Genomic DNA, 14,394 nt, shown 5'->3' with positions numbered 1-14,394 from the left:
AATTCAGTCTGTTACTTTTTATAGAATTTCAAATGAAAGCAAATAGTTCTTTTTTATCCTGGCTCCTCATGCCATGAAGCAAACAAGCCATTAGCCCACAGCTAATGCTGCTAATTGCCGCTGAATTTTTTATTGATTTATCCAGATTTCATTTAAGCTGTCTGGAATATTAATTTCTGCCTCCTGTCCCATTTCCCTCTCCTCAGACACACAGTCCACAGAGACAGGTTGTGTTCTTTGGGAACAGGTGGAGATCAAGGCTGGGAAGTTCCAAGAAAAACAGAAATGTTACTGTTTTACATGCTGAACCTCAGAGCATTTTGAAATAAATTTTTATTCACTTTTCCTCAAGGAAAAACAAGGCAGGTTTTGGGGTGATGCCTTTTTGGTTTGTTTGCTTGACAGAGGGAAAAGTCTTTACCTTTAGAGGGACCTTATATGTGTATGAAAATTATAAAAATCATTGATTATTGCATGAAACAGTTAAAATCAACTTTGTCAATTTACCAGGAAGGAATTTACTAAATGCTAAATATCTGAAAGCTGAGCTGTCCTTAACCCCTTGGGGGTGAGAGAAGTCCTGAATGACTTGAGTGTGTTATAACAGGCTTGAGCATCATTTCAGCATTCAGTGTGTCTGGATGTGTTAGTTAGTATGGCAGAAGGCTTGGAGTTAATATGGCAAAGAGTTTGGGGTTAATATGGTAAAGAGCTTGGTGTTAAAGAACTTGGTATTAATATGGTAAAGAGTTTGGTGTTAAAGAACTTAGTGTTAATATGGTAAAGGGCTTGGTGTTAATGTGGTAAAGAGTTTGGTGGAGAAGAACTTGAAGTTAATATGGCAAAGAACTTGATGTTAATATGGTAAAGAGTTTGGTGTTAATACGGTAAAGAGTTTGGTGTTAATAAAGCAAAGAACTTGATGTTAATATGGTATGAAGTGGCAAAGAATTTGGTGTTAATATGATAAAGGGCTTGGTGGTAATATGGTAAAGAGTTTGGTGTTAATATGACAAAGAACTTGGTGTTAATATGGTAAAGAACTTGGTGTTAATATGGTAAAGAAATTGATGATAATGTGGTAAAGAACTTGATGTTAAAATGGCAAAGAACTTGGTGGTAATATGGCAAAGAACTTTGTGATAATATGGTAAAAAGCTTAGTGTTAATATGGCAAAGAGATTGGTGTTAATATGGCAAGGAACTTGGTGTTAATATGGTAAAGAACTTGATGTTAATGTGGAAAAGATCTTGGTGGTAATATGGTAAAAAGCTTGGTGTTAATGTGGCGAAGAACTTGGTGTTAATATGGCAAATAACTCGATGTTAATGTGGTAAAGGGCTTGAAGAGTTTGGTGCTAATATGGCAAAGAGCTTGGTGTTAATATGGAAAAGAACTTGGTGGTAATAGAGTAAAGGGCTTGGTGTTAATGTGGAAAGGGATTTGGCAAAAATCGTGTGCATGTTCCTGGAGTCAGCAGGGGAGAAGCAGCCCCCTAGGACTGGCTGTGCATGAACTGCAACTCCTGCTCACTCTGCCTGTCTGTGCTGTGAAATGCACGTGGATCCATCACAAACCAGAGCCTCTCTGCCTCCTCCCAAGAGCAGGAAGTTGTCCTGTATGCCCAGGGTTGGGAATTGTGTTTGTGAGGCCAGCACACCCTGGGGTTCACAGCAAGGCAGAGGTCATGGCCAGGCAGAAAGGGAACGAGATGTGACAGCAGTGAAGCTTTAGGTGTTGTCACCCTTCACTGGACAAATATTGCTCGGACCCGATGAGGACTTTTGGGATAATCCTGCAGTTCTGGGATAAATCTGCAGAGTTTTGGGACCTCTGCAGTTCTTTACACCCACTGGGGAGAAAGGGGTTTGGCAAATTTCATCTTCCAGCAGAGCCTTCTGCAAACCTTCTGCTGCCTCTGGTGAAAGTGTGCTGGGACAAGGGTTGGTCCCATCTAAAATCATATTTGGCTCCTTTCTGGTTGGTTTTTCTCATGGAGATCCTCAGCTGGATTGGTCTGTGCTCAGAGAGCCACCTTGTCTTTGGCATGACATGAAAAATCATAAAATAAAATAAATTTTGACTGGGACAATAGTACAACCTGATCAGATTAATTTAATCTCCATTGTTTTAACTGAGGGGTTTCACTGTTGGGTCAATCTGGTTTCACATCATGAAGTTATGTAAAATTAGCACTTTTGCACTGAGAATATATGATAAAAATGTTTATCTGCTCAATATATTACCATAAATCTGTAGGGAAGGAATATATAAAGTAATGCACCTACTTAGATGACTTTAAAGGATATATTCAGAGCATGAACTGATGAAGAGAAATTTCAAAATTTCCCCTTTTCCTCTCTAGAATTACACAGCCTGACAAAAACATATAATAAAATAGATACAGATAAAATAAAATAAAATAATAACCAGAATAAATAGGATAAAATAGAGGTTTACATTTTAACCAGTGAATAAATAAATTTTCCTGGTTAAATGATTTTAATTTAGTTTTTAATTTCCCAAGGAATGGCAACCAGACAAATGTTTTTGTGATTTTTCTGACCTTGTCTGTGAAATTTCCCCAAAGTTTTGCCACCAAATAATTCTGGTTTAGCTTTTTGCTCTTTATCAACTGATCACTGGCTCTCACCTTGCTAAATAAATGGCAGGTGAACTATGGTGAAAAGGAGAGGAGGATTTGAAATCCCACCATGAAAAGGGGAACCTTTGAAAGAAGGAGCAGTTACAGAGATGTAGGATGTGGGTTGTTCATATTTCCACAGAATTCCCAGAATCCCTGGGTTGGAAGAGACCTCCAAGCCCATGGAGTCCAGCCCAGCCCCAACAGCCCAGCTGAGCCCTGGCACCCAGTGCCACCTCCAGGCTTTGTCAAACACACCCAGGGATGGGGACTCCACCACCTCCCCGGGCAGCCAGGCCAGAACTTTCTCCCCCTTGCTGGAAAAACCTTTTCCCTGCTCTCCAACCTGTATTTCCCTTGGTGCAGCCTGAGGCTGTGTGCTCTGGTTGTGTCAGTGCTGCTGGAGACAGAGCCCAGCCCCACCTTAGGATTTTGGAATTGCACAGATAAAAACATTGGGGGTGCTGGTGACAGGGGCTGGACATGAGCCCAGGGGTGCCCAGGTGGGCAAGAGGCCCCTGGCAGCTGGGCTGGATGAGGAATTGTGTGTCCAGCAGGAGCAGGGCAGGGATTGTCCCTCTGTGCTGGGGTCCCTCGAGGGCTGGGTCCAGTTCTGCTCCTGCAGGAGAGCCCTGGAGGGGCTGGAGCGTGTCCAGGGCAGGGAAGGGAGCTGGGAAGGGGCTGGAGAATTCCTGAGGGAGCTGGGAAGGGGCTGAGCCTGGAGCAAAGGAGGCTCAGGGGGGCACTTGTGGCTCTGCACAAGTCCCTGCCAGGAGGGGACAGCCGGGGGGGTCGGGCTCTGCTGCCCTGTCCCAAGGGAAGGGAGGAGAGGAAATGGCCTCAAATGGCACCAGGGGAGGCTCAGGTTGGAGACTGGGAAAGAAAATGTCCCTGGCAGAGTGGTCAGGCCTTGGGCTGAGCTGCCCAGGGAGGTTTGGAGTCCCTGGAATTGTCCCAGAGCAGTCTGGATGTGGCCTTGGGGACAGGGTTTGGGGTGTTGCTGGTGGGGCTGGGGTGGCACTGGGTGATCCTGAAGGGCTCTTCCCACCTTGATGATTCTGAGATTCTGTGATCACAGATGAGGGAGCCTTTTAAACCTTCAGGCTTGATGAATCCTTATTTTGGTGAGGGTGGTTGTGACAGTTTCTGTGTTGTCAGTGATAACCAAGCTGACCTGCGACAGGGAATGTCACAGGCAAGAACCTTTAAAACAGAGCAGACATATCCTACACCCTATTTTAGATTCCTAGATGAGTTGTTTTTATTTTAGAAACTTGCTCATAATCTTCAGTTCATAATTTGCATCTTTTACAACAGTTAAACTGTGTGTGATGGACAGGGCACATCATGCTGTGTGATCTCACCTGGGATCCCACACAGCTCAGCACTTCCCATGGGATTTCACCTGAAAGGCTTCAGCAGTACAACTCAGACTGACCTGTATTTATTTAGGATATTCCAACCTCAAATTCACACCTGTACCAGGTAATTACCATGTGTAATTCTCATCCTTCCAGGAGGAGAGGGGCACCTTCACATGTACTGCAACAGTTGATTTTCATGGAATAAACAAACTTGGCAGCTTTCAAAAGCCCTGGCCTTGCTATAGAGGTGCAAGGAAAAGACAATTTCAGCTGTCTAAAAGTTCTAGATCTGGTCTCAGGTCATCAGCACTGCAGGGAGATGGGCACATCCATCCCTCAAGGTATTCCAGGTTTCCCCATCCTGGAAAAATGCATGCTTCCAAAGAAATAAATCACTTATTATAATCACTGAACATAGCCTACAGTCAGAACAAATTATTTCTCACAGCACAGCAGGTCCTCAACACACTTTGCAGTCAGATGAACAAAGAGGAAAACTTTGGATCTGCTGTAAATTATTTCAGCTCTAACAGTGAAGGACACACAGGAGGAACTTTGTAGGTGAACACAATGATGGGGAGAAGCTTGTGGAAGTTGTATCTCACACAGGTGGATTTTCAGGACGTGGGAATTTTATTTATGTCACATGGGAAGCTATTGTGGAATGGGAGAAGTCTAAACCAGGAAAGGAGCAAAAAAAGCCCCAGGGATTGAGTTGAGGACAAAGAGGAATGAGATGCCAACAAAGAGCAGAAGAGAGCAGAGCTATGGGGGCCAGGGCAGCAGCTGTGGAAAGGTTAGACTGTGACCTTTAGGGGTATAAAGAAGTGAAAGATTTGTTTGAATTAATGAAGAAGAAATTAAAATGGCCAAAACAGCAGAAAAGAAATAAGATTTTTTTATCCCAGAATTTTTGAGTGGGTCAGATGAGAAGGACTGTGAGCAGGAGGAGCATTGGGAAATGTTAATTAATGAACTGAACCTCAGGACTGGAAGAAAAGGTGGATTTTGGAGATGCTGTGGCACCAAACTGCCTGCAGACCAGAAGGCTGAGCTGTGCAGCAAATGGAGCAAGGGAACAGCTTTTCAGAAAGAGTTTTTACTTTTGGGAAAGGCTGGTTTTGACAGGGTGTCACCAGAACAGGGAATGGAGGAGTTTTCTGCTCTGACACTGAGCTGCCACCTGGCTGGTGGAGTGACAGTCCCTGGACTTTCAGCAATGACATGATCTTAACCCCTTATGAAATCTGCTGCAACTGGAGATATTCACAGCCCTGCTCAGCTGCTTTTTGCAACCACTTATCTTCAGCACTTACCTACAAAATATGAATTCTGTTCAACCAGCACTAAAATAGAATATAAACAGCACTAAAATAACACAGAAAGGTCTACCAGTTACACATTTCCCATCAAGCATGTTTTCCAGTGAAAATGGAGGCTTTATTAAATATTACAGGAAAAGTACAGAGGGTTAGAGATCAAAAAGGTTGATTTTTCCACTGGAAGAATGATCTCTTGTGGGAGATGCAGTTGATTTCCTCATTCCCCAGTTATTCTTTGAGCCTAAGCTAAATTTCCATTGATGCATCGAGCCTTATTACAAGGCGACAGAAAATAATTGGGGAACGGTGGTATTTTTTGTTCTCATAAATCAGGCAGCTTGGAAAACATCAAAGTGCCTCCTGAAACCCACAGCATCTGTAAAACTCACAGAAAAACAAGGTAGAGGAGCTGCTGAGCGTTGTAAAAATAAGTTTGCGGTGTCCTGAGCGCAGTCGGAAAAAATTCTCGGCGGAGCAGGAACAATGTTCTATTCAGGCTGATGGCTCCAGTGATCAAAGCTGGACCTTCCCAACTGTAAAAGATTGCAGGAGCTTTGGAGATGACATGGGATCATAAAGGAGCAGCCATAAAGATAAGGGATGTGTAAATAAATCAGGAAATCAGGCTCCTTTGAGGGTAAGGAAACGCAGGGGCTTTGAAAAGCAGCGTGAGATTTTTTTCTCTTGTTTGGGCACATTATCACTGCTTTTATGGAGGTTCCTAAGAAACTGTGAGGAAAAGAAAAAGGAGGAGGGAATTGTAGTTGTGTTCCCAGATCCCAAAAACCAGGACAGGCTGTGCCCCTCCAAGTGTCACTTGTCACCACACCAACCCACGTGGTCCTTACAGTTGGCTGAGACTTTTCAACCAGAAGCCTTATGGGCTGAAAATGCAGGTTTAGAGATTAAAGAGATAAAAAAAAAAAACCAAAAACCAAAAAACAAACATGATTTTGAACAGTAGAAAAATTGTATTTTGACTTTGTGGAAGCAAGATGTCACAATCTGTCACTCCAAGAAATGTTTTGTTCCTCACCTGATTTAAATGAGGCACACACACACATCAGTGCAAACCTCAAAAGGAAAGGCTCAGTTTTGGTTTGAACAAACAGCCAGAATGACTTTTTTCTGTTTTATTGTTTTGTTGGTTATTTTTTTATTTTGCCAGAAAAGTTGAAACTTTTTTTTCTTTTTCCTTTTTTTTCAATTTTGTTTTGATATTTCTGGTTTGGCGGAGAAAATCCAAAAACATTGATGTGCACCAGTACTTTCATGCTATTTCCTCCCTTTCAGAAGCCACAGTCTCTGCAGCAGACTGAGGGGTCTGTGTCATGGAAATTGGCAGGGATCAAGCAATTTGGGAGAGCAATGAGGAAAACAAAGATTCTTTTCCCTCTGATTCCTTGGGAGTTTATCTGGAAGACACAACAGAGCAGGGCTGTACAACCTTCCAGTCAAGAAACTCAGGAAACAGCTTCTTCTTAAAAAAATATCAATTTTATTCCAATTTTTGCAGATCTATGAGTGACAATAAGCTCCTGTACAATGTTAGCATGTTGCTGATGGAAAGGATAAATAATTAGCCTGGCCTATTTTAATTTCCATCACCTAAGAGTGAAGGGAGACAAACCAGCCCACGTCTTTAAATCCATGGGCTAATTTCAGCTTGGCTTGGCAGGTGAACAGAGGCTTCAGAAATTATGTTCCAACAAGCTCCAGGAAAACAGGGAGCTCTGTAAGTCAGAGAGGATTTATTGGTGCCTTTCCTGAGAAGAGGAAATCAAGGGGGACCAGCCTTAACCCCATGAGAATCCCCATGGAGGCCAGAAAAATGGAAAAGGCTTTGGATGGAGCTCGTGTGTTGTTACAGCCCTTGGTCCACCAGCTTTCCCCAAATTCAAACCCAGGCTGGACAGGGTTTGGAGCTACCTGGGGTAGTGGAAGGTATCCCTGCCCATGGCATGGATGATCTTTAAGGTCCCTTCTCACCCAAACCATTGTGGGATTCCATGAATTTGCTGGTAGCCCAAAATATCCCATTAAAGGACATGGCTGAGGCCATTTCCACTTGAAACTCCCCAGTTTTTCTCACCATTAATCTTTGATTTTCTCTCAGCTCTCACCTAAAATACCCAAACATTCAGGAGTGTGAAGTACTTCATATGAACAGAATGGAGTTTTGCTTTTGCTTCACACTTATTAATTTTTAAATCTCCTTGGCACTCCACGATTCCAGCTCAGAGTCCCAAACAAGCAATGGGGCTCAGAACCTCAAAAACCTTAGGGAAAAAGCATTCCCATGGACAACACTGAGGTTCTTTCCTATTTCTGCTCTGAAAACACAGGTATAGCTAAATTCTTCCTTCTCCTCTGCATGGTTCCCCCCCTAAAATGTGCAGGAGTGGAAAAAAGGGCATTTTTCCACTCATTGCAAGGAGAGTAGGGAAGCTTGGCACACGAGTGAGCTATGTACTGGAATTTGGGTGGGTCTAGGAAAAAGCACAGACTTCAGTGGAAAACATATATGGGTGTGTGTGTATGTGTGAGCAAAAGCCTTTTAAACCTTAAATTAACCACATCCATGGATTGGTCAGGAACAAAATTAAATTAAAAAAAAAAAAAAAAGAGAAAGCTGCCCTGAAACAAAACTTTTGGGCAGCACTGAGGATAAGTAACCCTACACCAATGGGGAAGTGTCACTGATATCTTTAATTCTTGCCTGGCCACCTCAGGGAAGGAGGTGAAAGGCCCTGGTTTGTAAACCAGCCAAGAATTTTGGTGGTTTATAGGACCCCCACGACCACTTCTGTCCCCTCTGAGGGGCAGCAGGGTTGGGACAGGAGTGGGGACAGGGATGGGGACAGGGTGTGTGAGCCCCAGGGTGACCCCAGACACCTTTGGGAGGGGTTTTAGCAAAAGCCTTTGTTCTGAGAGCACAGCCCCAGGTGGTGGCTCCTGGGCCTTGTGGATGTGTCCAAGACTGGGCATTTGAGGAAATTATTTTATTTCAAGATCTAGAGACTTTATTCAGGGTAATAATGGCCCAAAGGGGGACGTGTGTGAAAGAAGATGCATCCACAACTGACTTCAGATAGAGCAAAATCTCCCACATCAATCTTTTAGGTTTGCTTGTGCTTTACAGAACTGGGAATCACAGAATCACAGAATCTTCTGGGTTGGAAGGGTCCCACAAGGACCAACAAACCCAATTTTTAAGGGCATGACCCATCCAGAGATTGAATCCCAAACCCTGGTGTTTTTACCAGACTCCAACCAGCTGAGCTCATGCACCATGGAATGATATTTTAATAAAAAAGTACTTTAATAAATACTTTTAAATAAAAAATACTAATTTTTAATAAATACTTTTAAATTTTAATAAAATATTTTATTAAAGTATTTTAATAAATCTCCAACTTCTATGTAAATGCACATAAATGTTTGCCCGTGAAATATCACATCCTGAATCTATTGGACACAACTGAAATTTCTTTCCAGCATTTAAAAATTTGTAAGTTTTGTTTAAGTGAAGTAGCTTCCAAACATTTATTTGAGATGAAGCAGAGCTTGCTCTCCGTTTTTTCAGACCCTGACAATCAAGGGAAGTGGGTGCTTTATGCAATTTGAAATCCTTGTAGTGCAGAGAAAATGGGGTAGGAATGAACATTTTTGAAGATGTTGTGCCCCTCAAAGAGAATATTGCCCCCAATTGCTGTAATTCTCTGTAAAATAATTAATTATCAAAAAATAAGCCAGTTATATGTGCCAGTAACATCATCTGTGCTTTGCCCAGGAGAGAGAGCATCCAATATAAAAATAATTTAGGTTTGGGTGAGGGAAGTGGGTACTTTGTCTCACAGGCTGCATTTTGTCAGCATGAGAGAAGAGTCTCTTTTTGAAAACATTTTCCAGAGCGTGAACTTGTTCACACAGGCAGGGCAATTCTTCATAACCAAATAACTTCCTGAGAAAATCAGCTTGCAACAAGTTTTAAGATGAAACCCTGACAAACCCATCCTTCTTTCTTGGCAGTGATCTTTGTATGATGGCAAACATCCCTCCAAATTCACTGCTGTGTCCTGGCCATGCAGAGATGACAAAAATTTGGATTATTTAGCGGGTTACTCTCTATTTATCATTGCTCTGCCTTCATAAGGCAGCACAAATCAGCTGCAACAAACAGGTTAAAAGGATCCAGGAATCATTTTATAGGAAAAACTTTACTCCAGTAACAACATCCACCTTCCTGCTGGGTCAAGGTGTGCTGTTTCCCCAGTTAGATTTGATTTTGTCCACATTAGGAATAAATGAAAAAAAGGTTACCAGTAAACTTTAAATAATTCTTTTTCCCCCCTAACCACCTTCATGGCCTTTTGCACCCTACCATTGCTTTCAATACTACCGAGGTTTTTAGATATTTCAAAGGCACAGGAATTTTAATATTTTTTGGTGGAAAACCCTTCTCATAGCCTGACATTTCAGTGTTGAGATTTAGTGGCTACACAGAGATGGAAAATTTCAGGAAAATTTTGAACAACGGAGCAGGTTTATCTCTGTAGAGTGTGTGTACATAATATTTGTGGGGTGCTCATGGCAGTGTGTACATAATATTTGTGGGGTGCTCATGGGGTATTACAGCAATTCTTGATGAGCTCGTGGTGTGGGCTAAAGGAGAGCTGTGATTTACTGGAAATGTGATTGATGGGGAGAAAGCAGAGCAAAAACTCTGCCCCAGCACCCTGCAGGGAGCCTCACCCCCATGGCCACACCTCCACCCAGCTCTGGGAGAGCCCTGGTGTGCAGTGACTAATTAAAAACAAACCCCAACTTGACTGGGACAATGAGCAACCAACTAACCACAAATTATTAATTAAAAAGAGAGCTGCTGAGCCCCAGGATGTGTTCCTGTCCTGGTGGGGGTGGGATTCAGGTAGGAGATGATGCTCTTGGGGTGCTGGAACCTGGTGTCTGATGTTGGGTTTGGGGCTCCAGGGGATCTGTCGTGAAAAAAATAAAGAGGGGCACAAAGCACTGTAAATGGTCTGCTCTAACTGGTCTGAAAAGCCCCACTGCTGCCTGATAAATGTATTTCCTGTCTCAGCTGAGAGTCTGGGAGAAGCAGCAGCCCTGGGGAAGGCAGCCTGCAGCTGTTTTATCCAAATTTTTGAACGACCAGCAAAGCGCCAACTTTTCTCCCTGCCATGACTTGGCACGCTCCTCTTCATTTTCAACCACCTGCTGACAATTGAAATTAAAAATCCAGAGGAAGTGTCTGTTTTTGGGTTTGTTTGCTTGCTTGTTTTTAAACAAAACCAGATTTTTATTAGGCCAAGAAATGAATTTGGAGGGAAAAGGCAAGCAAACAAGAAAAGAAAGCAGAGCAGTTTTCTGTTCCACTAACCCCTCTTCAGCTCTGAAACAGATGCAGCAAATTTCAAACCAGCTGCAGACTGGCAAACCAGTTGCTCTGAGTTTGACTTTATTATTGCTATTGTTCAAAGTGATGAAGTGATGGGTGAGTACTGGGGAGGTTAAAAACAAGGTGCTGTCCTTTATCTGCTGTGGAAAAAGGAAAGCAAGGACACAGCCAACCTGTGGTGAGCAGGGAATGACAGTCCCAGCAAGCTGTTCATGGAATCATGGAATGGTTTGGGTTGGAAGGGACCTTAAAACCATCCCATCCCACCCCCTGCCATGGCAGGGACACCTCCCACCGTGCCAGGCTGCTCCAGCCCCAGTGTCCAACCTGGCCTTGGGCACTGCCAGGGATCCAGGGGCAGCCCCAGCTGCTCTGGGAACTCCCCTCCCTCCCAGGGAACAATTCTTAAATCACATCTAACAGCTTAAACCCATTCTCCCTTGTCCTGTCCTTGTGAAAAGTCCCTCTCCAGCCCCCTTTAGGAACCTATAGGGTTTCCCTTGCAGCAGTCCAGTCCAATCCCTTTGTTCTCCTGCTGACCTGGGAAGGAATTCCCTTCCTCTTGAACTTTTTCCAACGTAACCTCAGCAGTACATGGCTTCAGACTAATTATTTTCTATCTTGTTGCCTAATGAAGCTGCCACCCTGTGACCAGAATACTGAAAGGAAACACAGACACCCCTGATTTGGGTACAAAACCATGAAACTCTTGGCCCATGAGCTCATGCAGGCAGATTTCAGCTGGGTAATTCTTGTATTTGTGGGGTTCCCAGATGAAGGCAGGAATGATTAATCTGACTCCATGTTCCTAGAAGGCTAATTTATTATTTTATATTAAAGAATACTGTACTAAACTATACTAAAGAATACAGAAAGGACACAGACAGAAGGCTAAAAGATAATAATGAAAACTCGTGACTCCTTCCAGAGTCCTGACACAGCTTGGCCCTGATTGGTCATCAAGTCAAAACAATTCACATGAAACCAATGAAACAACCACCAATTTATTTATTGTTTATCCACCAATTTATTGTTGGATAAACAATTTCCAACCACATTCCAAAGCAGCAAAACACAGGAGAAGCAAAAGAGATAATAGTGTTTTGCTTTTCCTCTGAAGTTTCTCAGCTTCCCAGGAGAAGAATCCTGGGCAAAGGGATTTTTCCAGAAAATATGACTGTGACAGGTAATTTATACCAGGCAGTGTCCAATGAGGCAGAAATCAAGGGAAAACAACACCTTTGGGGCAAAAACCTCACCCACCTTGAGCCCAGGCCTGGAATCAGCCAACAAAAGGCAGCACCAGCCTCCCTGGGTGCCTTTTCCTTGGGAGCTGTGCTCCAGAGAGGTGGCCTGTCCCCACTCTGGGATGGGGAAGGCAGCAGGAGCTGTGTGAAAACACTCTCCCAGCAGCCAGAGCAGCTAGCTGGCCAAGGGCCTGTTCCAAATAAAGGAATTAAGTACTTAGGAAGGACTTAGGTAGGCCTGAGTTGACTAAGTGAAAAGCTATTCTGCAGAAAATCCCTGCCCAGCTCCTCTTTGGTGCTGGAATGTGTCCAGGTGTCTTCATCCCTGACCCTCACCCTGCTGGATGCCCAGGAGCTCTGTGTTCAGGCATGCCACAAAACACCTCATGGATTAATTGATCTTGTGTCTAAGCAGGAAGAGCCAAAAAATGAGGCATTCCTTGGCTTGTCTTCAATCTTCTCCCAACACATCCCCTGCTCTCCTTCTCCTCCTCCCTCCTGCTCCTCAAACCCCGTGGCTGCTGCCACTTGTGTTCCCAAATCTGATCCTTGGAGGTGAAGCTGAGACTCCTCCTTGAGTCTGAGGCTTTGTTCCCACATTTCTGACTGATAAGGAGCTGGGAAGATGGGGAGGGGAGACCTTGCACTAAATGAAGCTTTGCAAAGTTTCAAACCTCTGAAAACAGAGTTGTTGCTGCCCGTGCCACGGGGTTGGAATGAGATGAACTTTAAGGTCCCTTCCAACCCAAGCCCTTCTGTGATTCTGTGATTCTCTGATGTGGTGGAGAGGTCAGGAATAGGTGGTGTGAACCTACAGGGAGACTTTTGCTGAAAATAAAGCATTATGCAGTCAGCTACACACTTCTCTGGGGGTGGGGCAAGCACTCTTGGTTTGGAGCTTTTGATTCAGAGAATGGGAAGGGGAGAGGAATGGTATACAAAACAAAGTGAGGGAAAGCAGGACAGTGAGTGATACCCTTGGGGTAAAGAGAAATACCTCCAGGGAGGAAGAATGACTGGATTTAGCTGTTCCCCAAGGTCATCCTGAAAGGAGAGAGTGGAGAAATAGTGGCAGTGACTGCAAAGCAGGACAACAGTTGGTATTAAGCTCTCTGGGAGTTTAGTCCTGGCTTTGTAGTGGCTGCTAAGCTCAACTGGGTTAGGACATCACTCCTGTTCTGTCCCAGCTTAGCTCCTTCCCTCTGCTGAGATGTTTGATGTGCCCACAGCAGCCCCAGATGTAACTGGAAGTGAAAGTGCAGGGTATGAACTCGATAAGCAAAAATGCAACAATAAATGTCCCTTTCAGCCCTGCAGAGCAGCTCTGGCACCCAACTTCCCAGAAACAGAGAGGGCAAGATCCCAGGAGTCTGTTCAGACTTGTCTGTGCAGAAAGAGCCCGGGATGGTTTGCACAGCAAGAATGAGGAAAGGGTTTGTGGGTGGGAAGAGCATCACAGCACAGGCAGGTTCTGAATGCTAAACTGCACTCTCCCAATGTTTGAGAAGACTTTGGAGCAACAATGTGCCAGCCAGGGAGGCATTCTGAAGTATTTTGTACTGCCCTGCTGAAGAAAAGCCATTTATAATAATTTTAAAAACAGGACAGGTTTCTGGGGAACCTTTCTGTCTCTTATTTTTTTTCTTCCAGCTGAGCACACAAAGGAGAGTCTTGTGATGTGGGGAATTTATTAATTTCTTCCTGAAAGAACACTTTTTTGTACTTGAAGGATGTGCAATGCCAAGCCCCTGCTCATGCCCGGAGCCCAGGGCAGAGGCTGCAGGGCAGGATTTTGGGAGGGTGGATGATCACTTGCAGTGTGTTAACTGCTCACACCCTTGCAGGATGTGCTTTTTCTCCCCTTGGAGGCCTTGGGAATCACTGGGAGCTTCTCCATTAATTTAATAAGCTTTGAGTCATCTTTTGCCTCCATTCTGCCTTCTTGGTTGTTTTTCTGTTTCTTTGCATCAGTGTAGCTCCAAAGGCTCCTCTGTGTAAATCCATAACTACTGCAAAGCCTTGCACCCTGTCCTGGGGAACAGCAACATTCCTGGACATATCTCCCTCAGAAACAACACACGAGACTTCTCCAGCTTTAATCCATCTTCCATGCCCAGCAGGTAGAGACAGATGGATTTGGGGTTTTGCTTCCTTACCACTGCTCTGTGAATGGCTGTTGCCCTGGCCCTGCTGTGGGTGATGTAAAACCCATCTCTGGCTTTAGCAGTGCACCCCTCAGCCCTCCCTGTGCTGGCCCAGGACGTGTCCTTGCTTTCACCTGCTCCTGGTACCCAAACTGGGAAGAGTGACCACTCCCAGGGCTGCCCTGTGCTGGTGGGTGTCTCCAAGGTGGCAGCTGAAGGCAAACTTTGAGATCTGATTTTGACTCTAGGGTTT

At 44.2% G+C, this 14,394-nt stretch overlaps 1 protein-coding gene across 3 annotated transcripts in view; it reads left to right on the top strand.

The window, feature by feature from the left end:
- The window catches only part of KCNJ15 (potassium inwardly rectifying channel subfamily J member 15), a 34,431-nt gene that overhangs the window by 13,158 nt on the left and 6,879 nt on the right, over window positions 1–14,394 (top strand). The window lies entirely within an intron of this gene.

The sequence above is a fragment of the Haemorhous mexicanus genome, chromosome 2, assembly GCF_027477595.1.
Source record: "Haemorhous mexicanus isolate bHaeMex1 chromosome 2, bHaeMex1.pri, whole genome shotgun sequence".
Classification (NCBI taxonomy): Eukaryota; Metazoa; Chordata; class Aves; order Passeriformes; family Fringillidae; genus Haemorhous; species Haemorhous mexicanus.
Note: the sequence above shows the minus strand (reverse complement) of the source record. Positions and strands in the feature narration are given on the sequence as shown.